The sequence below is a fragment of the Phoenix dactylifera genome, chromosome 9 (assembly GCF_051530095.1).
Source record: "Phoenix dactylifera cultivar Ajwa chromosome 9, Ajwa_hap1_PhDact_Kaust_v1.1, whole genome shotgun sequence".
In the NCBI taxonomy this organism is placed as follows: Eukaryota; Viridiplantae; Streptophyta; class Magnoliopsida; order Arecales; family Arecaceae; genus Phoenix; species Phoenix dactylifera.
The window spans coordinates 21,021,884-21,047,282 of record NC_143198.1 but is presented as its reverse complement, the minus strand read 5'-3'; the positions used below and the strand labels follow the sequence as shown (position 1 = coordinate 21,047,282).

Below are 25,399 nucleotides of genomic sequence, written 5' to 3'. Positions count from 1 at the left end.
ATAAAACTAATGCTTAGTTATATGATACTTGAAAAAGTAGCTTTTGCATGTTTAGTTGACCAACAATAAAATGACATATTCTAGAGTGACTTATGTTTGGTTAAACATGTACTTTCTTGAGAAAGCTGTGCAAAGTACTTGTAGTTGTGTAAAATACTTGTTATACCTTTAATAATAATAATAATAAAAAACATACCCTATTCTTTCTAAAAAGCTTAAGGGTAGTTTTGCAAAAAAAAAAAAATCCTAATTCTCAGCTGGTGGGAATTGGACTTTCCCGTAGCCCTCATAGTTTTTTCTTTCTAATAAAATGTGGAAATCTTATTCCCATGGGAGAAGCTATTTTCTCATCTCTTTTGTTTAAAAACTCCAACCAAACATAAAGTATTTCTCCATTTTTCTATTGACCATAGTTTTTCCCTCCTATCCTAGGAACTAAATGAGTCCAACATGGCCTCTCCTGTGGACTCCATAATTAAAGTGGTCGTGCATTTGATGTTCCTCTGATTTCCTCTTGGCAGGTCTATGCATACCCCCTTCCCCACCACAAAGCCTTCGTTTCCCACCCAATGATGGCCTCACCCAAATTTGCTCGATAAATTAGAATTCTTAACGTTGGTGGAAGGTCAAAAATCCTGAAAGATGAATTGCTTTTCACCTCAAATGAAAACAAAGTGGATTCGTTATAACTTGTCCATGCTCCTTCACCTCGTCCATCATGACATATTTCGCAGCCCAACCTTCGGTGATAACCTTCTTCCCTCGAGGAGACAAGATATCGCTCGTTGTTCGCTCAGTTTCAACCCATGCACTGCATCACTATCACATTTCCTGCTTGGTTTCGACTCCTTTCTCCTACTCTCCACCTGGCCTTACCCACCTCCACATAAAGAAGGGAGACTCCTTTCTAGAGCCAATGTGAACGAAAAGGCCACGGACATCAGACACGACATAAAGGGCTTCGACACCTTGCTCAACTCATGGAGCTAAAATCAAGCGATTTATGAACCCCACGCAAGAGATATCATGCATCGATCCAGTTGAATGATAAAACACGATGTAAAAGCATCCAGAAACATGTACAAAAAACATGGAGAAAAATGGCACTCCAAAAATGGCATCTTGTACGAATTTTTCCATAATTTATTGCAAAAGTAATGTTAATCTCATTCTTCAATTTATGCATCAAGAGACAAAATAATAGACTATAGGTATCAACCGATACTTTGCAAATACAAAACAAGAAGGGGAGAAAATTCCACTCACTCATCTTCTATGTTGAAGAAATCAAGGAGATCTATAAATTACACCTTGGTCTATTATAAACACTAGAAGTTACAGAAAAAAGAAAAAAGTAAACATTTTATCTATCCACACTAGTAAATCATATAGATAATGAAATAAAATGCAAAAAAGAACTCACCTAGAAACAAACATCTGGCCTTGTCCAGAAGTTTTGTTTGCAGCTGAAAATGTTCATCTTAGACACTATCTCAAATGAGATTGAAACAGACAACTTTAACAAAAAAAAAAAAAAAAAAAATAGATTTATTAATGGGGCATTGCTGCTATTACATATAAACAAGGATGGACAACTGAAATATATTGATTAATGAATAACCATACAGGAATTACAGAAATTTTTAACATATATACCTGCCTAGTCCTAAGCCATAAATTAAAGTGTTGTCACCTACCTACTTGTTAGAGGGAACTGATATGCGAGTTACATGAGTATGGTACTGACATATGATTCCAGACCATTCAACAGCCATTTTACATCATCCTCAAATTAAAAAAGAAAAAGTTGATTTATGTCAACCAGAAGACTGCAAATCAAATGGATCTATAAACCAAGTAGACCTCCATCTTCTCTTGCCCTCAGGAGTACACCTGATAACACTGCCCTTCCCAAGCTTAGGAGAGAACCTGCCATAAAGGTGAGGTGGCTTCTGAGGTGGAAGAACTTGCTTTTATGCACCCTTTCCTCAAAGGGAAATCAACTCTTTTCCTTGTTGAACAGTTCCCCATTTCTTCTCTTCTGGCACGGCGAAGGAGCTTCACATAGAAGGGATTTGCAGCAGTGTGACACACAAACTCATCACTTGCTGGAGCTCTTTGTAGATCAACATTCCCATTGTTCACCTGAAATCAAGAGTTTGTGTTAAATACATAGAGTTTCTCAATTTTTGATCACAAGAACAAGTATGTCATATGAATTCACCTAATACGTTCACACTATAAACACCGAAGCCACCGCCACAAGTAGAAGTTTCCTTAACAATCCTTCATTTGATGCACAGATCATCATCTGCCTAACCAATTCCCGGCCAGAGGAAATTCAAGAGCTCCTTAATAGTTGATAAACCCTGCTGAAAGGCAACATAATACAAGGCAATCCATGTCATCCTCAAACCTGAGAACTGGCATCTAGAAGCCAGAGTTTAACTCATCTTCAATAAGCAATGGACTGATGTAGCTCCATCCATGGCCATTCCCACAAAGCACCATAACTTTATATCAGGAAAATTGGGTGAGAGACCCTTTTACCGTTGCAGTCATGCAGTGACATCATGGTTTGACTTTAACCTATTATCAAAGCTTAACGCCGAGTTCATTCATGCATAAGTTACCCTATAAAAATTAGATATGCAACAGTCTCTCGAAGAAAAGAAAAGACGCATAAAAGGTTCAAAGGATATGGATAAATGAAATGCATGCCAGATGGAGCAACATGCAAAAAATGCACAATAGAGGAGAGAGAAAGGAGAGGGAAGAAAACCATGGACGATGACCTGACTTATGAGGCTATGCACTCCTTTATTTCCTTGAATGGTGTCCTTCAGTTACCCATTATACCATGATTGGCCTGATTTGATAAGGTCCCAAGTAGTGGTTAAAGTGTAATCTACATAAATTATGGTAAAACCAACTAATAACAAATAAAGATTAATAGTCCCTCCAAGCTTTGAATAGCTTTCAACTGGTTCCCTTCATTCTGATTTCTTATGTGGGCACATCGATCAACTATGTTTTAGCAAATATAAGCCTGGAAGATTCGTTAACCATACAAATTGTGGGTTATCATCACAATATACCTTCCAAAGACCACTAATTGTTTTTGAGGAGACCAAGGACCATTAATTCAAAGCTTCATTTCTTTCATATGAGCCATCAACAATGTAACTTCAGAAGTTGCATGAACAATTGCTCCGTACTCAAACTTTCAGGTCATTAGGTCCTCCCTTTGAAGGCACAATAACCTCTAGTTGATATTCTATCTATTCAAGTTTTCTCTCGCGGTTTCCCGCACAGAGATCCTACATAAATCATCCATAAAAAAAGGCATTGTTCACATCTAAAATGGAGCCCATAGAAGGATGATAACTCTAACAAAGTAGAGCTTTTTCAGCAAAGAAAAGTAGTAAAAATACTTCATGCCATGTATTTACATAGAATCTTCTGCTTCTAGGCAAGTTTTCAGACTTCCCACAAAATTCTAAGATAAATCTAGCAATGCATATCCAAACCAACAGCTTGCTTTTCTTGTTTCATTGAAATGGAGGGTTTAATAACTCTTCTTGCATCATTGTCTTCTACCCTTCCAACGAAAAGGCATCAAGAAAAGATTTTGGGGTAAAAGAGTACAATGCAAGAACAAATTGACACCAGTTAGTTGATTTATGGAATGAAACAAATGAGGCATGCAAGTTTATTTGCCTTTATGCTGAGCATTAGGAACATAAAAATCTTTGGACCGATTGAACCAGATGTCAATTATGGAGTTAATTAGCAAGAAAATTTTCAATACCACAGAGTTTCCTTCCAAAACAATAAGGGAACATTTGTTTAATGATTTTTGGATATTAGAGAAACAGATGATCTACCAGCCATATGTCAACCCTTGAATCCACTATTCATATTGCATATGGGAATAAGGTCAGCCTGGTTGGAATAATCAATATATTCCAAGAAGATTAAGTAGGGGGAAGTCTTATTAAACTAGCTCAGATTGGACCAGTAGAGAACAAATCAAAGTTTGTTGAACCATGCCAAACCGCTTAGTTCGTGGCATATCAAACCGGACCGGTCAATTGCCGGCATGGTCATTACCTTGGTTCAAATCAGAGGGAGTGGAAGGGGAGAGAGAGAGAGAGAGAGAGAGAGAGAGAGAGAGGAGGACAAGAGATAGAAAGAAGGGGGGAGGGGTAGAGAGAGGTTGAGAGAGAGAAGGAAGCCCGCGAGAGGAAAAGACCAACGAGGGCTCCCCTGTTTCAAAACGAAATAAAGGAGCCCTTTGTTGATTTGCCAGTTTCGAAATGAAGTCGGCAACTGGTTGGAGCCGACAAACCAATTGCCGATTTTATTTCAAACCAGCAAATTAAAATGGGCCCCGTTGTTTTGTTTCAAAATAGGGGAGACCTCATCAGCCTCTCTCTGCACCTCCCTCTCTCTCTCTCTCTCCCTCCCTTCCTCCCTCTCCCTCCCTCTCTCTCTTCTCTATTTTCCTCTCTCTCCTTCTCCCTCCCCCCTTCCCTCTCTAGCTCTCCTTTGTTGGTACATCCTATAACAACACGATATGAACGCATACTGTACCGTGCCAATCGCTAACCAATACAGGTCCGGGTACCGTGCCAAATCATCTTATTCATCAACAAATGCAATCAATAAACGCATTTTGCAAATGCTTATTAGCAAGGTTTGCCATATTGATTGTACCAACGTGCCGATGGGCGTCGGTACCAGTATGATTCCGGTACAGTACCGAACCGATACTATACCGGCAAAGACCAAAAGAAAAAAAAATCCCGCGCAGATGCATGCGCATCCGTGTTAAATGCCACTCGGTGGCGTTGAATATCCCGCACAGGGCAGCTTGCCCATGCGGGGTGCCTGCGCTTGGGCCGGTGCGAACCGGCACCGGTACGGAAGAGGTTGGAACCGAAATCAAATGTCGTACCGGACCGGGGCCTGTCGGCACCGGTTCGGTACAGGCGGAACCGACCGGAACTTCAGCATACCATGGTTATTAGAATGTAAAGCTACAATAGCACTTGCTATCACATATATATTGTGATGCACCTTTAGAATCAATTATGGTCAAGAAATGAAGATTGGATGACATATTAGAAATTATAATGCAACTCATGTCCACGGTACAGCATGCACAAGCAGATAGAAAGATAGATAACTAGATAGATATTTTTGTCTTTTACTAAATGTGAGTGGCACAAATCTTCAAGGATTGCATGAGAATCTAGATCATCCTGTGATAGACCTTCAACACGATCAAATGTCACAGCATCATCATTTTGCTGCATATGATTATCACATACATCATATAAAGCATAAGCTTAATAATTGATAAAGCATCAAGCAGAAAGCGGAGCTGCTATATGCAAACCTTCCCATGGCAAAATTGTACTTCAGTGTCCATATTGCACATAGTATTTAGCAGATCATGTTCTGCTTGATCAGAATCGATAGGGTGATTTTCTCCTCCATTATCATCATTTTCATACTCAAAACCACCAAAGCTGTCATATGTTTCTTGTTCTCCAAAAGTAAGTGATCTTCTTAGCTGCAATATGAAACTCGATCATAACTTAATGAAGAGTGAAGATAGGAAAGGATCAGTTAAAATGAAAAATTTAAGAAACTTCCTGCAAAAACCTTTTCAAATAGGGGTGGTGACTGAGGCGCATGTAGCCTTTCCTGCAGACGAGATTTTACTTCAAATGCATCTGCAAACTCTCGGCTGATAACACCATCCAAGTTTACAATCGGAAACTGAGAAGTTAAAGTATTTCTCTTGACATTACGAATCACCTGCCTTCTAAAACCCTTAACTATTCAAGTCAGGAGAAAAGGAATATCATTATATAACAGAAAAATAAAAAGGAAAGATATCTTGGCGGGGAAAAAAAAGAAATGAACATACCTTTTCTGAATGGTTTTATTTTCTAGTTCCCAGGCTCATGAGGATTTAGAGGCTTCCATGGATCATTATTATCATCATCAGAATCATCCATTTCATTTGAACATCCCAAACTTGGCTCCTCTACAGGGCACACATCGCCATCAGGATGATCAGGGTCAACATGCAGTCCAGACCAATGATTATCATTGTTAACTTCAAATGCATAGTTGTTCGCTGTATTTTGATTTAGGTTGATGCCTTGGTTCTTCCCAATACTTGATCTATAAGCAGTTGCCCGAGAACTCCCCAATGGAGAAGTTAGAATACTGTGGCGAGATTTAGACCTGATCAAGCTGCCTCTATGGGGTGCAATGTTTTCTTTACCAGCAGCATTTGTTTTTAAAGAATCATAGACAGCTCCCGCATCACAGGGGTCCAGCAGAAGAAAATCTCCATAAAAATCACAGGTTGCTAACTATGGGAAAACATGATCAAACAACAGCATCAGAAAATAAGACAAAATTGTTCAAGTAATGGCTAACATAATATTACCAGATATGATTCTAATTCGCTAGCATCACAAGTGGTATCTAAACAATCTCCTTCTAGTACAAGCAAATTGGCAGGAGGCTTCAGAAAATACTTTGAACTGTCACCTCCGCGCAATGTGAACTACAAAGTCAAAAATTTCATACTTATTGAAATTATTTTCAATTATTGAACCCACCATCCAAACAATTATTTTCTTCAACTGCTTGTGTAAATCAATCAGTTGCTAAGTAAGTTTGATGGACCATACTTAGAAAAGAAAGTTCCAGATAACAAAATTTCATTACTAGGCACATCATCTAACCCCCAAAATATTTCATTCTCTTCATTGACACCTGCACCAGATTCACTTCCATCAGGCTGAATGGAAGCTTTTTCCTGTTCATCTAGCCTGTTAACAAAAACTTCTGATATAGATTATACAATAAAATCACTATGCAAGAGAACAATCAAGAAAGATAGCTTCTTAAAACAAAATAACTTCTGGAACCTAAAGATCACATCAGACTGTCATTGAGGCAGATTCAACCAATAAATGAGAATAATAAAGAATAGGACCAACAGAAGCAAAAAAGAGAGTAGTTAATATGCATTGCAGGTTAAGGATACAAATAGCAAAAGATACATGATCACGCTTTTATAATGTAGGTAATTACAATTTTTAATATGTTGAAGTCATATAACCTAAGACATTGTAAGCATGGCGACCAGCTACTTGATGGATATGTGATTTAGTCCATAAAAGATAGACCCACAACCAATTTTTGGCCACAGCAGTCTACAATTAGCCTAGCATATCTGGGTTTTGGGATAAGCCGGATCGAATGATCAGCCCAAAATTTGCACAAAAAAAACAAAAAACAAAAAAGAGTAGACTTTAAGCTGGACCGACTCACACTCCTAATGATATGAAGGACAGGAAAAAATGATATCCATGCCATCAATTGCTGCTGAGAAATTGAAAGCCTTAAACAGCAACTGATGGATGTTGAGGTTATGTATGTGAAAAATTTACTGTTTGATACAAAACTAAAGATGAAGTTAATAACATAATACATCAACTGGCAGATACAAGAGTGAAATCAGATAATATAAGTTGATATCTCTGCCCCTAGTGTGAATCTTGCACTGACCAAACTCAACACTGTCTAATGTGTTTTGATTTATGGTTATGAGAATTTAGAAAGTACAACACATCAGTGGCAGAAAGGCTAGTGGAGAGACAACACAGGTTTCGAGACATAACATAAACATATAACAAAAAGGTTACGGATCAAAATTTTAATTTTTATCATTAATTGTATGAAGTGGAAGAACCAGATATTTGCGCAATGAGAAATAAAAGAATATACCATTTTTAATATAAGTAATTTGGATAACTTGAGGGTTGAAGTACCATTACCAATACCTATATTGGTAAAAGTATGCACCTAAAAATGGTATGCCATGTACCATTACCAATACCTATCTATATTGGTAAAATTATGTACCTAAACATGGTATGCCGCTTGGCATGGACCCAGCAAAACTGAGATGATGTATCATATAAATGTACAGCATCATGGAATGTATGCGTGGTGATCCCTTACAAGTACAGTATGGTAATACAGCTGATATTGACCAATAAGCACTAGTAATCAAGATACGTCGTCTCGACACCGGGCTCTATACCAATGCCACATTATCACTATATCGGTATGGTACGCCCCCCATATCATATACCGATATTGAACTAGTACGGTACGCTCTGTACCGCTTGATATGGTACGGTACGGCGTACCATGCTAGTAATTAAATCCTTGAATAACTAGCATGATATCTTGGGCTAAAGGCATCTTTAAGTTTTTGCAGAAGGCATGATGAGTGTACCTACTAAATATTTTAACATTTCGAAACATTCAAAAAAGAGCATGCATAGGAAATAAAAAAGATATGTATTCTCCAAAACAAGGTTTGCGGTCTCGATACCAGACCCGTACCAGTGCCACACTAGCACAGTGTCGGTACGATATGATACAGAATTTTTTTTACGTGCCGAGAGTCGATACGCCACTCATATCAGATACCAGTACCGAATTGGTACGGTACGGTACGCTCCGTACCGTCCGGTTCAGGCCAGTATGGCGTACTATGCTCCAAAACAACAATCTTCAAGAAAAAGTGACAAACTAGCAGTGGTGGTAGCAGATAATCATCGTCCTCTCTTTAACTAAACATCTCAAAAATTTGCAAATGAAGTTAAAAAAAACATGAAACATGAATGTTGACAACTCTTCCTCCTTTTACAATAACAAATATGCAAGAAAATTTCTTAAGATCCAAAAATAAAAAAGAAAATAGAAACCAAATGACACTAGATTAGTTGGGGGGATGGCCTGCTTATGCATAGACATGCCTAAAGGGTGAGAGAAATCAATAAAATAGAGAACAGAGAGTAGTGAAGAAACTAGGAAGGGAGTTGAAGGAGGGATAAGGAAAGAGACAACTTTCTTTTTTAACAACAAACTCACATATAATACGTGATTGAAGACTATCTTTAGCTTACCTATCTTTCATATATATATATATATATATATATATATATATATATATATATATATAGCCAACTTTGTTAACCAACTAATCATATATATTTTACGAAAACTTAGGGCTCAAGTAACTTGTAGGTAAAGTGACTTCATGGCCAAGTCAATAAAGGTCCAAGTTCCTTAAGGACTAAGTAAATTATGGGACGCTAAAAAAAATACTAAATAAATTCACACCTAATACACAAACAAATTTGGACTATATGATAGTTTTGATGTTTTAGTATGCTCCATTAACACTCCAAGTAATTGAATGAGGACTTGAATCATCTGATAAAATTGTGCCACGTGACCCGAGCCCTTAACTTCACCACCAGATTATACATGTAGTTTTTGCTTCTCTTCTGTCCCTTCTCTGTCATTTTAGTTCCTCCAAACCCAAACATGACCAGCTGCAACAATATTAAACAGATTTTATTGGCATTTATTCTTTAAAAGAAATTCTGATCTGCAGATTGAACTTTAAATCCCAATACGATGCAATCCAAGTGATTATGGCTTGACTATTTTGAAATAAACAGATACCCAAATGCAACAGGTTCGATCAGTAATCAATTGGTGCTTGGTTCCAATGTTGATGCATAGACACATGTTAAGCTATACACAATATTTTTTTAACCTTTGTTAAACACTACACTGTGAAAGGAGGGTGCATTCATAATTTATTCTTATCAAAGGTTTTTGTATAAAACCTACGATGGATGTTGTAACTGAAAGGCTAGTATGTAAGACTAAGTTTTTTTTTTTGGGTACAATGGTCGCTCACATTAATCTGGCGTGAGTGCAACCGAGCCAAGAAGCATAACGTGGCATAAAGGTGGGGCTACAGTATCAGCCCATGTCCATGAGACCTCTCCTGAATGATAGACAGCAAAGGAGGCAACCCAATCTACCACCATGTTCGCCTTCCGATACACATAAGTAGCCTGAAAGAAGTCAGTCTCTCGCCATCTGCTAATATTCTTGAGATGATCTTCGTCACCATGTCGCTCATCATGGATACAATCGATCACCGTAGCAGAGTCTCCTTCTAAAGTGATATCACCAACCCCTAGAACACTCCTCGCATAAGTGATGCCCTCCCATGCCGCCTCAAGCTTCGCTCCTATGACTATCGCGTCACAAGTGTGCCGCCCACCTGCGGCAATCAATCTGAAGTTGTGATCACGGAGCACAAACCCCGTCCCTCCTCTGTCTCCTCCTGCTAGCACACAACCGTCGAATTTCATCTTGAGGTGACCAGAGGATGGGGGTTCCCAAGCAACAAAGGTGACTCTGGGCGCTGTGACAGCGGTGTGGGAACTCTAGATGTCCCTAGCCCTTCCAGGTGAAATCGTCCTAGTAGGATTGATGATCTCGGCCGCATGACGAATAGCTTTGTCCACCACAACTCTCGAGAATGCCCTCCTACCCTCAAAGGTACAAGCATTTTGTCTAACCAAATATGGTAATCCAAGTAGGCATAGGTGATGCCCCACTCCACCGTCCCTAGTCTCCTCATAAATACCCTCAGATGATGTAATAAGTCCTCCACCGACCCCCATCCTTGCGGCAAAGGAAGTGCTACACTCCACGCCTGCATCACCCGAGGGCAGCTAAGAAGAACATGGCTAATAGTCTCCTCCGTGTCAGGGCAGGAAACACCTTAGATACTAAAATCTGAAAGTCTTACTTAATAAAATTATTATCTAGCCGGGAGCTTTATGCAAAAACCTTCACTGAGAAGACAGGAAACTAAGGTGAAAACATGGATCAAATGTCTTAGGAGTACATGAGAATTTAGATTATTATAGAATAGCTTTTTCGTCATAACTACAGTCATAATTCATTTGACTTCTTCATCCTGGCCAAATTGAAAAGCAAATAAATGCTGCAGACCAGTCAGCAAAAGAGCACGTAATATGTCTCACTGAGGGAGCATAAAACAGATTGAACAAAGGATCTACAAGCTCATCATTCTAAAAACTTGCAGGACAACTTCCAGCAAGTTCTAATTAACATATCAAGTTGTCGGATATAGAATTCAAGGTATAAATCTTAGTCTAATTTATCTTCATTGAAGTTTCTATATAAATGCCAATCTTTGTATGATTCCTAACATCTCCAAATTGACACATCAAGCTGGGGGGTATAGAAAGCGCAGGGCAAATGTCAGGTCAAGATTGTCTTCACAGAAATTTCTATGCAGATGCACACTTATATATGGCATCATTTTAGCCCCAGCAGCAAAGGTGTATGTGATACCTTAGGTAAATGAATAAGATGGTTTGGTGGGGGCAACACAAACAGCAGATAGGGCACCCACATAGAAATATTCGTGGACCAGCTAAAATAGAGCTTTGCCTGCTCGGATAAGACACTGCCTAAAATGCATAAAAACATCATTAGGTTAATGGTATTTGTGCTGCAGCATAAAGACAGTGAATGCATGTGCAATCCAGTACCTACCAAGGACTTAAAACAAAACAGCATGTATCACTGGGCCACTTCTTGGAGGCAAATTATAATGTCAAAGGACCTACAAAAGACTAGTTCAAGCAATGATCTGTCTACAATTTTTTCACTAACATAAGGAAAACAGAAAGGTCCAACCACATTTACTCCTGTAATAGTAACTACCAATTCAAACTGGAATTTATAAAGGGCAAAAAAGTTAATCATTTTTCCTTTTTATTCATAATAAGAACAATAGCAAAAAAGAACTAACTTAGACAGGAATGGTGAATAGTAACAAGATAAAATTTATGTAAATTGAAGATATTAAGAAAAATAACAAAACTAAACAATATCAATGCTCTCACAGTATTTGATGGGACTAAATCAATTTGCAAAAAAAGTGTTCAATTCCCAGTCCTTAGTCAATCATCTCTCTACATGCTCCCATCCTTCTACTTTCATTAATTGCTAAGCAACTCAAACAGAGAATCAAAAGCATGCTACAGGCCATAATGATGTTTCAATAGTCCTCCATTGGGTTACAAAAAAGTAGTTAGGACACCATTAGGAGATTGTGTCGATAGGAAAATCAAAAAAGTAGTAACATGGGTGATTCAAATAGTTACAGTGAGATGCAAACTGCTAACAGCAGGCATTCACCATGCATGAATTCAGTTTTCCCCGTGAATCCATTTAAACCATCTCGCTGTGCTTATCTTTATCTTAACAACTAGTACACCATCTAAATCTCCATAACCTTTAATATATCCCAGTAGTCACTCAATTTCCCTAAATTAGATTAACATGATGCATGATCAAAGGCCCATCGACACAATCTCCTAATGCCAATCGGGAAGCCTATATGGCCTTTAAGGACCCGTTTGTTTCGTGGAAAAAAAATTTTTCTCACTAGAATGTTTTTTCTAGGAAGCTAATGCCTAGGTATATGATGCCTGAAAAAGTGGTTTTTGCATATTTGGTTGATTATGGAAAAGTGGAACATTCAGAAGTAGCTTATGTTTGGTTGAACATCTACTTTTCTGGCAAAATTGTGTAAAATACCTATAATGTCCTTAATAAAGGAAAAGACCTTACCCCATAAAAGCTTAAGAAAACTTTTAGAAAAAAATTCCCCCAATTCCCTGTGAGTGCCCGATCCTTTTGGCCTTTTGATCGGGCAGGACCAGGCTGTGGTCCCGTGGACCATCACGTGCTTTTTCCCCAGGTGTATATTGGTTGGGCAAACGAGGCCAGGCAGCATCGCAAAAAGAAGGAAAAAAAAAAAAGAAAGTGCGAGAGAAAGGAAGAAACGCTAAACAAATATTTTGGACGTGGAATGCCCGTGCGTACAGGATGGCAAGTGCTGAGTTGCCATCTTGGCTGCCCACCGTAATCCCCAAAATCTTGAGCACGTGCAAGAACCATGGTGGTTGTGCGTGATTACCGAAAACAACCAAATTTCTTTCCCTCCCTTGAGCTAAACCATCACCTATCAGGCTTCTCTTCTTCTCCTTCTCTCTCCCTCTCCTTGCCTTCACTGTCGCTGGCACCCGTGACCAGGCCTCACCAGCACCTATGATCGAGTCGCTAACCAAAGACCTTCCACCTCTTTTGTTTCAAAGGTGAGTCACCGGATTCCATCCCTTCTCCAACCTATTTTGTTCATATCTCACCAAATATAAGCTAAGATTCATTTTTAGAAAAAGCTACTCAATGAACTCTACTCTTCCAACATGATCTGATATGTCCTTTATTCTGAAACTGGAACACTTGTAGCCTCTCATTTCTATGATTTTTGGGGTTCAGATTTTGGGCAACATGAGGTTTAGTAGGCTCTTTTCATGGGGATCATTTTATTGCTGACCAAATGTTTGATAGAATGCCTCAACCGGATGTTGTCTCAAAATTCAATAATAGTTGTTTTGTTATTCAAAAAAATAAATAAATCCCATCCCTTTCTTGATTCCTTCTCTTTCTATCTCTTTAGGGATGTTGATCTGCCAACGTTGGTCGGATCCTATTTCTAGATCAGCAGCCCAAACCCATCAAATCCCCCTATTTCACCTTCTCTGATTTTTGGTCCATCATGATCTTGACCTGTTTCCTTGAACCACCAGAGTTCTGGTGGCATCACCACAACTGACCACCCAAGATAAACAGCCTTGACATTTTGATCTATGTTTATTTCTCTAATATGGACACTAGACTCATTTTTCAAAGTGTAGATCAATATTGGGTCACCTGATTATAATAGCTATACAAATATTTGCCTATTTGTCTAATTATAATCTAGTTTGTTTCATAAAGCTGATTTTTGCATGTTTAAGTATATGGCTCAGGTAATTGGCTTGTTTTTGCCTTCGATCATGTGATATCTTATAGTTACATTGAAAAGCCGTTGTCTCTCACTTTCCCTTTTGATCTTGCCTAGTCATTTTTGATTATGTTGGATTGCATGTTAGATTCAATTGATGCTAAACATCAAACTACTTTGATTGTTGTGGGTCTGTGACTTGCCTTTATTTGACTATCTCTTCGTTGCTTTTGGTGCATGTGTTTTCCTTGAGTTTGATAGCGATGACATTCTAAATTCGATATATGCAGTAAAGTCATCTGTAGCCAGTAGAAATAGATGTTTCTTTCTCTAGTCCATGTTGTATATCCCACACAACTCATTTAAGCATGTTCAAAAATTCATGGTTCTGTCAAGGCACATATGATCTTAGAAAGAATATGGCTACATAAGTATCATCATCTAGCCCCAACTGATCGAGATCAACAACAATGATCATGTTGTCTCTACCAAGATCTGATCAAATTTGGGATGCCGAGCACCACCACCTGGCCAATCCTTCCTTCCTCCCCCTTCCGGTTTGGATATGAAGCTCAATCAAGTCCATTTCGATCCTCAAGTTTCTTTTAAATTTTAAATAGTTGAATATGAATTAATTTATATTCTTAAATGGTTTCTAATAGGTGTTGTCGATTTGTTGAATCGAACATAGCAATCTTTGGGCACACCAAGGTAAGTGACCTGGCACAAACTTTACTAATTTTCAAATTATTGGTCAATTTTAATTTATATGGACTATGAAAATATAAATCATATTGATATGATTGGCTTTGCAATTTGAGATCAAGCATATGAATGTTTTACGATCCATGTTTTTATAGCATTATCTCATAGATATTTATGTACGAATGATTTCCAAAATTATGAAAAAGTGTATTTTCTATAAAGGGGATACACATAGGGTCTAATTATGAATTATGAACTTTTATGAGAAAAGTTGATTTACGAAAAATAATTTCTGATAGTTTTATCATTAAAGATTATTTATGGATCACGAACTCTATAAAGCCATTTAGTATCTTATTCATGTATATTTAAGAAAATATAAAATATCTTATGAGCTCTCAGATTGCTATGACCGTCCTAGAAATGGGGGCTAATCAACACCCTAGAGCTAGCATCCAACGAAAACGGCCCTCTGGCAACGGGTTAAAATTGGTAACGAACACGAACTATGATATCTTGTCAATTACAAAAATAACCCTATCACAGGTTATAGTAACTGTAGCGCAAAAAATCTGAAAGCAAAATTTTAATTGATAGTATGAATAAATGGCAAATATTTGACAATTATGAAAAATTTAAATTGCATTTTTAGCTTTACGAACTTGCATGATTTGTGCGTACATGATTGGATTGCTACGATATAGTTTGTTATTATGCATACAAAATGTTTTATTTTACAGTAAAAGTTTACTTTCCAAATGATGCATTGAAACATATAAAATTTAGGCTTGATCCGGTAAGGTAGTGCATGATTACTTACTGACCTATGAAGCCACTCTTCTCGTTTTTCTTCTTTTACAGCCTGCTGGGAGCACAAAGGGATAATTGAGGTTTGGAGGTTGAAATAAGAAGCTCGGAAATATTTTAGTAGAAATCAAGTTGGTTAATATTTTTGATGAATTATGAATTTATTTGATATTGAATTTAGAAGCTTTGTACCTATATCTTCGTTATTTAATGGAGAAATTTTTGGACCTCTCCTATTATGTACTTTTTGATTGTGAATTTTTATGCAAATCATCTTTTGGGCTTTGTGTTATTGTGAGTGTTACCCCGCGGTAGCACGGCCACATCATATTCCGGATTTGGGGCATGACATTCCTAGCTAGTGAGAATTGAATTTTTCCATATCCCACATGAGTTTTTCTTTTTCATGAAATGTATGAATCTTATTCCTCTGAAAAAAGCTACTTTTTCATCTCTCTCCTTTGAAAATTCCATCCAAACATAAGGCATTTCTACATTTTTTCGTTGACCACACCTTCGTCCCTCCTCTTCCCGCAATCCAAACGAGTCCTAAATTCAAAAACTAATCATGAAATGTCATTCTTTCATCTTCATACATACATTTGCTGCCTTGTTTCCAAGCATTTAGATGTTTCTCTTCTCAAAACCTCAAAGGCGTGTTGAATATTAAATTCCAAAAATATAACAGAATTATAGCAGCTTTATGGACATGCTTGCTACTTTCTCTCAAGATATTCAATGATTTCACTTTACAAAACCCAGCAAGCCAATCAGACAAGTCATTCAACAAATAGTCACTAGGAAGCCATAGGTCAACCAGGTTAAAGTTCAACATAATGAAATAAATTAGAGTTTCAAAAATTTCAGAGTTTTTCAGTCTACATGGAAGATATCTCCAACTCATATTTAGTAAGATGGAATAAACTTTGAAAATAGGCCTCGGAATATCTAAGTAAACATTATCGCGCATTCATAAATGAGAAAGGGAAAAGAGCAATTAAAGAAAATCATAGCTATCACAGAGGTACTTGTCCACCCTAAGACATGAAAAACACATACTCCTAATATGCACCCACTGCATGACAATCATCTTGGCGGCAATCCTACCAAGAACACTAGTAGATATGTCCTCTTTTCCCCTTGTCATCAACATATCATGAAACAGTTTTATGAACATGGTGACATAAGCAAGCTTCTGACTTAAGCATCACGTTGCAGCTACTTCATTCTTTTCGATGCATGCCTAATTCAGCTTAATATCTGTAAATATGGTTGAAAGGGGTCATCCAGCACTTCTATAATAACTGAATGGATGTTTAGAATAAAGGTAAAGCTCAAGTACATCGGTAATAATTGAAAAAAGGTTTAAGCTTCCAAGGCAAAGATAACAATGGGGAAAGACTCAAAAGAAACAACCGTTTAGGATAATAGAAAGACTGGCAGATATCCACAATTACAATCTGAGACTGCAGATCTACTGGAAGGTGGTAGAACTACTATTTGTGTTCTTAAGAGCATGAACAAGATGGAGGATAAGATTTGTGAAGGAAGAACTGGGTGATATCTTGTCATGAACAAAATTAAGCTTCCAAATTCTACATATATTGAATGGCTTGATAAGTTCCATCTGCAACATCCAAATTCCACCATTTTTAATTTGACAACCCTTAGCCACAATCCTACCATCCCCTCAAAAAAAGGATTTATTTTTTTTTAAAAAAACACCAGTATCCATGTTGTTATCACTACATTCCAAACACAAATTTCTGGCTCACTTGCATTGTTAAATGTAAATAGTTGAACTTGATGCAATGCAAACCTAATTCAGATATCTCAGTGCAAAAACTAGTAATGCACATACATCCAGGTAAAGATCACTCTCCATACATATTCATTTCCTTGTACAGCATGTTTGTGTACCTCTAGATACCAGAATAATTTTCAACTACAATTTATATATCGCCAAGGGGACTAAAGGGGGAAGGCATGGTAAAGAGGGAATGCCCAAGTACAACAAAGAAGACTACCCGGCCTCTGAATTTTTTTCTCTCTGTAGGGCACCATTCCCCTTTTGCTTCCCGGAAAGAGTTCTTGTTATTTTTGATACAAGATTTTCCGAGATGGAAAAAAGAAGCACAAGTTAAAATCTGAAGAAATTGCATTTTTCCAATGCAAATTTTCTAGCCACATAAATAACAAATAGCAAGGTGAAATTTTCTAATGGGGCATGCATGAAGCACCATTCCTTTCCGGGGTGATCTCGTGGTATATCCTTCCTTAGCATTGTTACAGGCCCTTAATATCATTATCTCAAACATATTCTTAATCACTGAAATTCACCACCCTACCACTAATGCCATGCTAACACACTTTAACCTAATGCAGTCCAAAATTCTAATTTTAGTTTCCTCACTTCGCCTAATAACCTTTTATACGCTACAATTTCTCTCCAAACTAACTGCACCTAATGCGAGTCAATATCTAAATTTCTTTCTCTGTCAGATCTAGTAACCTTCTCTTAAACCAACCTGTCATGAGAACATTTTACAATAAAAGAACACTCTTTCCACCAAAAGCAAGACAAGAGAGAAATTGCACACAATAGTTAGTCATGTTTTAAGGGGGAAAAACAAATTCCAAATTATCAGAGCACAAGGTACTCAGCATCAAGCAATGCAAAGGGAAAGCATCACAATCCGCACCTCTTCTGTCAAAGAAACTCCAAGGCATGCAAAACCAGAGAATACAAATACTCTACTTTCCGGCTATACACGTGAACCGAACCTTGAAGCGGCAGTGCAGCTACACCCAAGAATCCCCATTCAAAAAAAGAAAAAAATAAAGAAAAAAAATCACAACATAAACTAAAAAATGGAGAAATAACAACAAAAAAAGATAATTTTTGCTAGGGTTTCTGGACCGAACCTTCAGCAAAGTTCACGGAGTGGAGCACATGGTCCTGGTCGGACGAGATCTCGCCAGAACAAATCTTGAGCAAATACTCTTCAAGATTCTTGGCAAGATCGACTTCCCAATTGGACTGGAGGTCGCGACTGGGCTGAAGGATGTGGAATCTGGCTCCCCCGGCCTCGCTGGTCCCCTTAAACTCCTCTCTATCCATCTTCGAGGGGCGGAGGCCAGATATCCACCGGCCGCCCTAGCTCCTCCACCCCGTCCCAAAAACCCTAGACCCCCGAACGGAATCCGAGCAAGAACCGGCGGAGAGCTTCTTGGGACCAGAGATTAGGGTTTCGAAGGGCTTCGAGGTGAAACTCTAATGGAGGCGGGGGGGGGGGGGGGAGAGAGAGAGAGAGAGAGAGAGAGAGAGAGAGCAAGACGAAATCCTGGGGGGAGAGAACGCGAGACGAGTTCTTCGGGAAAGGAGGAGAGAGTTTTGGTTTGGAGAATTCCCGCTCGAACATCTGAGAGCGAGAGCTGCACCACGCGGCGTAGGGCGCCTTACACGCTTTGTCGGGTGTGCCGCGGTGGCCAGGACCGTGGGATGGAAATCCCAAGTGTGCGCTGGAAGGGATCATCTTTTGTTGGATGGATGTTGGGTCTGTTTTCTGAACGTTGAACTAACGGGCGGGCCGGGCCAGGTTCAGGTCGATATCAGCCCGTTATTATATCATTTTATCAACCCCCGAGCCCTAGCCTGCTATTTATCACGCCTCCGGCTTTCGGGCATTTCAAAAGTTGTTTATCATCTGGGCTTTGTTGGCTTCACTACCTAAAGCACTGTTTTTCAGCGGTCCCGTCCAGGGCCCAACAAAGCATTAGTAGCCAATTTTCTAAATTGCTAAATCAAATAAGTGCATTTAAATAGGAAAACAAAGGCAGCACAAGAAAAAGGCACCATTACTTGGAGCAATCGCCAGAAAGGGTAGCGATGATTGGTTGGTGGACTCCTTTCGCCGGTGGTCGGACTGGTGAGGAGACGAGACGAGACGAGAGGAGGCAATGGGGGCGGACTTCTTTTGCCACATGATGGAAAGATGAGAGAAGGCCCTCGCGAGGAGCTGATAGCCGGTAGGAGATTATCGAGTTGAGGGGTGGGGCCCTCATTGGTGGGCGATAGCTTGGCGGGGTTCGGGGGTTGTCAGGTTGAGGGAAGGAAGCAAGGAGGATGCACAAACCCATGACACTGTCGTCTCCTTTCCTTAGTCAAGCAATGAAATGAACCAAGCTCTAAGCCTCCAATGGGTTAGGGATGTAAATATTAGGGTTGTAAATCCATGAGGATACTTAAAAATTATTACATATATATAATATATATTTTGATTAAAATAATCAGGCTCAGATCGAGTTAATGTAAATCCGAATAAGTATCGATCTAGGGATGGGCTCAAATTTCAGGCCCTGTTTGTACCATTGGGTTAACAAATGAAGCCCAAGCCCATCCAAAACATGTCGAGCTCAGGCAGGTCGACGGGCCACTCGGTATTTGAGCAAATCTACTCCAACTGTTAGCAGCACTTTAAGAAGCGATTTTTTCAGAATTTAACCCCATATTTTGGTATAATTATCGAGAGATTATACTCTTAGAACTCATTTAGTTCGTGAAAAGAATTTTTCCTCACTGTATTTTTTTTTCTTAGGAGGCTGATGTCTGGGTATATGATGCCTAGAAAAATGATTTTTGCATAATTGGTTAATCATAGGAAAGTTGCACATTTTAAAGTAATTATATTTGGTTGAGCATCTATTTTCTTGAGAAAGTTATGTAAAATACCTGTTATACTTTTAATAAAAAAAAAGATTTTACCTCATTCTATCTAAAAGCTTAAAGATATTTTTGGAAAAAAATTATCCCAATTTTTAGCCGGTGGAAATTGAATTTTTTCATATCCTATATAAGTTTTTTTCCCCATGAAATGTAGTAATCTTATTGTTATAGAAAAGCTATTTTTTCATCTCTACCCTTTGAAAACTCTAATTAAATATAAAATATTTTTCTATTTTTTCGTAGACTATATTTTTCCTCTTCTCTTCCCACAAATCAAACGAGTCTTAAATTAATTAGCATCTTATCCCTACTTAAGAGAATGCTCGTTTTTCTTTTCCGGTGATGATTTTTTTTTTTATAAGTGACAATGGAGGGAAGACCCCTAATTAGCATTAATGAATTAGCATCGTGAAGCATGCTAAGGATGAAGCAAAGTAAATAGTGCAAAACTATTGAGTGATTTTTCTGAGTTTTTTTTAGTTATCATCTCTTCTTTTTTTTCTTTCATGTTTGGTGTAATATTAATGTCCTGATGGTTCACTTTTTGCTTTTCCCATTGACATAATCAGTTCCGTTGACCAGTGAAAATCTGCTTAAAGAAAAAAAAAAAGAGAGAGAGAGAGTCAAGATAAAATTCAAAAAAAAAAAAAAGAATTGTATATCACAGGTGGAGCTCAAACTGCTTGGAGTCTTTAAAATATATCAGCTAGATTTTCAACAATTAGTGCAGAAAGTGCTTGCATGCATTTTAGTATAGTTTGGATGATATGCCCACACATTGTACGCATACCTTCTTGCACGTATTGAAGTGTCCATCCATACCACCAAGGTAGCATTCCATCCAAAAGGTAAATATGTTAGATTTGAGTCCAAATTGAGCCAATTCAGATTGGACCACGTCAAGATGGACTTGAATATGAGATGACCTAATTGCATCGCACCCACCTTTACCTGAGCCAATGATGATCTGGCCTTAATTTGCTTTTGGACCATTTGAATGAACAGGAAAAGAAAAGCTGGAGGTACAGCCACGTTCAAACATTCACATCATGCATTTAAGCTCGACCTGCCATTTAGGTTGTGATTTGGCAACTCGTTAGGCTTGATTCTTTGGAACCATTGCATCTTAAGATGAGAGAAATTAGACACAAACAAACTAATTATCCTTTTCCAAGCTTAACCCCTCCATATTTTCTTACATTTCTGATTTCCCTTACCTACTGATGGGGATATCTAACCTTTCTTAACCACTAATGAAGTTCTGTAAACAAAGAAAGGACAAGTGATTGGCCACCTAATCCTTCCATGGTCCGCACAATTATATGCAGAATTCTGTGTTGGAGCACAAATAAGTGAATAACCCTTTCATCGTCCAAACAAGTCATTGTGTCCCATTGTTTTGTTACCTTAGCTCAATGATCTTTGGATGTCTGTGTCTCAAGATTACTATCACAATAAGCCAGCGTCATACCTAAAGCTCGACCAACTGGACCAATTACTTAAAGTAATCTCGATTTTGATTCGGATAGAATTGAAATTCAAGTCTAAAGAATAGAGAATTAAGCAGTAATAATGTTACATCACCTTTGGTAAAACCAAAAATTGAATGGAAATACATGAGAAGGTCAAGCCTGCATGATGATCTTATGACGGAATTATAAGTCGTTAAAGCCTGTTTCAACGAAACTTGATAAAAGTAAGGCCTTTCAGAATGATGCTTCTTATATGATTGGTCTGTTGTATCTCATTTGGGACTAACTCGCTAAATGGAGTTAGAAACACTAATTTGTCGATCACGAAAGTGATCCGTTATCATTCTAGTTGTCCTATTGAGAGAGCACCATATCAAGCATCATGCTACCGAACAGGGTGAAAGGTTAGATCCTTGTGATGTCAAGAGGAAGGAAATGATCTGCACAAAAACTGACGCAAGGGATCAAGATAATTACCGAGACTCATGGGGGCATGACTGATATCAGACAAACATTCAGATCAGAAGCTCATGCTTCCATTTTTTCTTTTCAATGAACAAAGATAAGCCAGAAAGAATTAATTTCGAGTTAATCAAGCAGAACCATTGTTGTTTCGAATCACCGATGAATTGGCCTTTGGATTCGAACAGCCTATCATTCTACATATAATTTAAGAACATGTTGCTCTTGGCTCCTAAATGCTATAAAATTGTGAAGTATACACTAAACTAATACTAGACCCATCAAACATATTGCAAGTAACATGCTCAAATGAGGGGACCATGAATGTTCTCCATCGCCATCTATTAAGAAACTCGCAAACCTCGCTGTCAAATGCCAACCACTGGTTTGCTAACAAAATAAATAGTGACACCAAATCACAGCTATGATAAGTCTTTCAGAAGATGGGGTGCAACCACCGAACTCTACTGGAGTCCGGAAAGCTTGCGGAAGGCGCTGCCAAGTTTTAGCACTTGTTGGTCTTTGTCATGTCCTCCAATGTACTCTGTTTTTTTTCTTCTTGAGTTCTACCAACCTATCTTCTTTTGGAGCTGGTCAACATCTTCTCTTGGCCTTTACTTGGCATGATCATGTGAAGAGTTTGAAAATTGCCATTTGTTTAGCTCACGGGAAGCCTATTTGTATGGCTTGACCTAGGGGCAAAATGATTTAGATATATGGTCATGTCCACTTATCTTCCATTTGCTGAAATTACAGATGGACAGCCAGAAAAAGCAGCTATTTTCAACTATCAGGGAAAAACACCTCATATCTTCGTAGCATTAAAATATTTTCAAATAGTTTTTGAATTCAACAATAAGCAATATTGATTGTGCCATAGTAGATGCGTCAAATGGGTGAACATATGCAATCGACAGATGCCTTGATAGATGCGTCGCATGATTGAACATAAAGTTTTTGAAATGAAAGTTACATGATTCAAGACTTCACATGAAATTTATTTTCTTGATTCTATGACATTCATCGATTGCACATATTGTATGGTATATGTTGCACACAAGAATCAAATCGATTGGGATAGCATTACTCGGTTAATTGTAAGGGCGCCTTTGCTAGAACAGATGTCTTCCAATTTGATACATGCGTGCAACATATGAAAGAAGATGGAGTGATTAGGAGCTATTTCTCAAATGAGGTTCTAGGAAAGAGCCTGATAGTGGTTCAGCCACATGATTTATTTTCAAAAGTAGTTGTAACAACCCAGGACATCACCCAAAATGGCTAGCCGGAAGGGCTAGCCGGAAGGTATTATTTGAGTTCCTTGATCTTGTATAAGTACCCAAGATCTATCCAGCGAATAACCGATGTGGGACTAAACACACGCCCGCACGGGTCCTCCCATACTATCCCCGTTCAAGCCCTGACGTCCTCGTCAGGTTAAGGGTTCAAATCTAATCCAAATACCACAATTGGCCTGTGGTCAGCCCCAATGAATCCGTACTGCAGTGTCCCCTAGTCCACATAGGTTATGGGACGGGTCCGCTCTGATACCATTTGTAACAACCCAAGACCTCACCCAAAATGGCTAGCCGGAAGGTATTATTTAGGTTCCTTGATCTTGTATAAGTACCCAAGATCTACCAAGCGAATAACCGATGTGGGATTAAACACATGCCCGTATGGATCCTCACATACTCCCCTCGTTCAAGCCCCGACGTCCTCGTCAGGCTAAGGGTTCATATCTATTCAAATCTAATCACAAACACCATGATTGGCCCGTGGTCAGCCCCAATGGATCCATGCTGCAGTGTCCCCTAGTCCACATAGGTTATAGGCCGGGTCCGCTCTGATACCATTTGTAACAATCCAGGACCTCATCCAAAATGGCTAGCCGGAAGGTATTATTTGGGTTCCTTGATCTCGTATAACTACCCAAGATCTATCCAGCGAATAACCGATGTGGGACTAAACACACGCCCACACGGATCCTCACATACTCTCCTTGTTCAAGCCCTGACGTCCTCGTCGGGCTAAGGGTTCAAATCCATTCAAATCTAATCACAAACACCACGATTGGTCCGTGGTCAACCCCAATGGATCCGTGCTGCAGTATCCCCTAGTCCACATAAGTTATGGGTTGGGTCCACTCTGATACCATTTGTAACAACTCAGGACCTCACCTAAAATGGCTAGCCGGAAGGTATTATTTGAATTCCTTGATCTTGTATAAGTACCCAAGATCTACCCAGCGAATAACCGATGTGGGACTAAACACACGCCCGCACAGGTCCTCACATACTCCCCCGTTCAAGCCCTGACATCTTTGTCAGGCTAAGGGTTCAAATCTAATCACAAACACCACGATTAGCCCATAGTCAGCCCCAATAGATCCGTGCTGCAGCGTTCCCTAGTTCACATAGGTTATGGGCCGGGTCCGCTCTGATACCTTTTGTAACAACCCAAGATCTCATCCAAAATAGCTAGCCGGAAGGTATTATTTGGGTTCCTTGATCCTATATAAGTACCCAAGATCTATCCAGCGAATAACCGATGTGGGACTAAACATACGCCCGCACGGGTCCTCACATACTCCCCTCGTTCAAGCTCTGACGTCCTCGTCAGGCTAAGAGTTCATATCTATTCAAATCTAATCACAAACACCACAATTGGCCCGTGGTCAACCCCAATGGATCCATGCTGCAGTGTCCCCTAGTCCATATAGGTTATGGGTCGGGTCCGCTCTGATACCATTTGTAACAACCCAGGACCTCACCCAAAATGGCTAGCCGGAAGGTATTATTTGAGTTCTTTGATCTTGTATAAGTACCCAAGATCTACCCAGCGGATAACCGATATGGGACTAAACACACGTCCGCATGGATCCTCACAGTAGTTTAGACACATTATTTACTTTTTGGAAGAAGTTTGAGACTATTTTGTGGCCTTGACATCAGCTAATTTGCTATGTGATTAGAGTAGCCTTGGAAGCACTAGTGGTATGTGCCAAAATATATTAAAGGGATATAATTGGAGTTATATGAATCTTCCTTCATTAGTTGATACTTTAAAGGGGTTTCTTGGAATGAAAGAACAAAAGATGATTGGTGAAGTTTTAAGTGTTGAATCACTTCTCAACGGTATGTTCTACGTCTAAAGATCTAATTCTAGATTAAACATTCATTTCGTGGAGACAAAATTTAAAGTATGCATCTATGTATGTATCTACATATATATATACATACATAAATACATGTGTTAGAATAATTTTAGAGATCATGTAACAACCTCCATCGTCAATAATATTTTTTTATTAGCATGATTCTATATCATCCTATATTATTTTTTTGTATAAAGGTTGTACACGAATATATATAACTCCTGAGATGTACCGAATATAATGGAACAAAGAAATAAAATTACTTT

At 38.7% G+C, this 25,399-nt stretch overlaps 1 long non-coding RNA gene and 1 pseudogene across 2 annotated transcripts; one reads left to right on the top strand and one right to left on the bottom strand.

Annotated features, from left to right (window-relative positions):
- Nucleotides 1-1,578: 1,578 nt before the first annotated feature.
- Nucleotides 1,579-18,610, bottom strand: LOC148702492 (condensin-2 complex subunit H2-like; annotated as a pseudogene). Its single transcript, XR_016396583.1, has 9 exons — nt 18,242-18,610; nt 18,019-18,118; nt 6,764-6,860; nt 6,473-6,592; nt 5,942-6,395; nt 5,674-5,849; nt 5,405-5,581; nt 5,136-5,315; nt 1,579-2,145 (listed from the first exon to the last, which is right to left on the bottom strand). The product of XR_016396583.1 is annotated as a condensin-2 complex subunit H2-like (transcript).
- Nucleotides 12,335-15,608, top strand: LOC120112430 (uncharacterized). Its single transcript, XR_016396453.1, has 2 exons — nt 12,335-14,515; nt 15,371-15,608. It is a non-coding gene; the product is annotated as an uncharacterized LOC120112430 (long non-coding RNA).
- Nucleotides 18,611-25,399: the final 6,789 nt, after the last annotated feature.